General features: G+C 47.2%; 1 pseudogene; it reads right to left on the reverse strand.

Annotated features, from left to right (window-relative positions):
• Nucleotides 1-202: 202 nt before the first annotated feature.
• Nucleotides 203-1,049, reverse strand: LOC114205405 (CGG triplet repeat-binding protein 1-like; annotated as a pseudogene).
• Nucleotides 1,050-1,357: the final 308 nt, after the last annotated feature.

The raw sequence follows: 1,357 nt of genomic DNA on the forward strand, positions 1-1,357 counted from the left end.
CATGACTTGAGCCGAAGTCAAGAGTTGGATGCTGGATCGACTGAGCCCCCAGGTGCCCCTCATTTCCCCATTTTAAAGAAGAAGATTAAGGTATAGAGAGGTGCCCAAGGTCACACTGTGAGTGACAGGGCTGGACCCAGGTACAGTCAGTTTGATCCCAGGGACTATGCACTTCACTGCCTCTCTGTGTAGATTTTTTTTTTTTAACTTTAATACTCCACATTTATCTTGATCACAATGGTGGTAACCTCCTTGTCAACAATCTTGTGAGTTGAGGAGTTGATTCTCATTCTCATATCCATCAGGAAGATATCTTCTCCTCAGCTGGTCTGACTTAGTTATGGAGCCTCCATTCTTCACATGGCGAGACAGGAAAGCACGGACTGCTGGGTGATTAGCCTTCTCAAGTGGGATGTTGGCTTCCAGGCATATTTTCACAAAGTCCTGGATAACACTGACTTTCTCTGCGCAGTACTGTTGCACTTAAGGGATGCAGTTAGGGGCCTCTGCTTCTTTCTCACATTCTGCTCTTCAAATTCTGCCTTCCTTTTGGTATGAGTCTTTGACTTAAGGTGGTCACTAATGGCAGACTTGCGAACATGATTCAGAACAACATTGCAAGAAGCGCAGAAGAGTTTTCCTCCATCTTGGTGCAGCTCACCTCCAAACTCAGTGACTCGATCCAGGGGAGTCACATACAAAGCAGTCTTAGAACGGTTTCGGGCAGGTGGTGCTGTCACTACAAATCTTTCCATTCTGACTCTGAATAGGTTCTGATCACTTTCCAGTTTTTTTCGTCTTGATACTTAGTAGTGAAGGGTCTCCAGCGCAAAACCAAAGACGCTTGAAATCCTGGCACTTTCGTTTGTTCAAACCCGGAGATGCCTTCAAATCAGTTTTTCAACAAGTGGTGATAGGGAAATAGTTTCTGGGCTTGCACCCTATTTTCCCTGCGGTGCCGGGAAGTCATGCCTTTACGTAGGATCGGGGCCGCAGTTAGGGGAAGTGGACGAGACCCGGCCGGAAGGGAAAGGAGGAGGAAGAAAAAAAGGAGCAAGGGGGTGAGGGAGGGGGAAGACCCGTCGCCGCCGCCGCCGTCGTCGCTGTTGCCCGATCGAGCCCCGCGGCGGCCGCCGTGTCCCCCCTCTCTGTGTAGATTTTATAGGACATGACTGGGCTATTGGTCTTTCTCCAGGAGATGTCACAGGCAGTCTGAGCAGAGAAGTGAGTTTTATAGTAAAGATCTGAATTAACATTTCATTTTCTCTTTGTAATTGAAAACATGATTAATTGTTACAAGTCCCCCAGGGCACTTTTCTGAAATAAACAGCAAAATATAATATGTATGCTTCTGAAC

Source organism: Eumetopias jubatus, unplaced genomic scaffold, assembly GCF_037043125.1.
Source record: "Eumetopias jubatus isolate StellerSeaLion01/CBP00866 unplaced genomic scaffold, mEumJub1_p1.0 scaffold_17, whole genome shotgun sequence".
Classification (NCBI taxonomy): domain Eukaryota; kingdom Metazoa; phylum Chordata; class Mammalia; order Carnivora; family Otariidae; genus Eumetopias; species Eumetopias jubatus.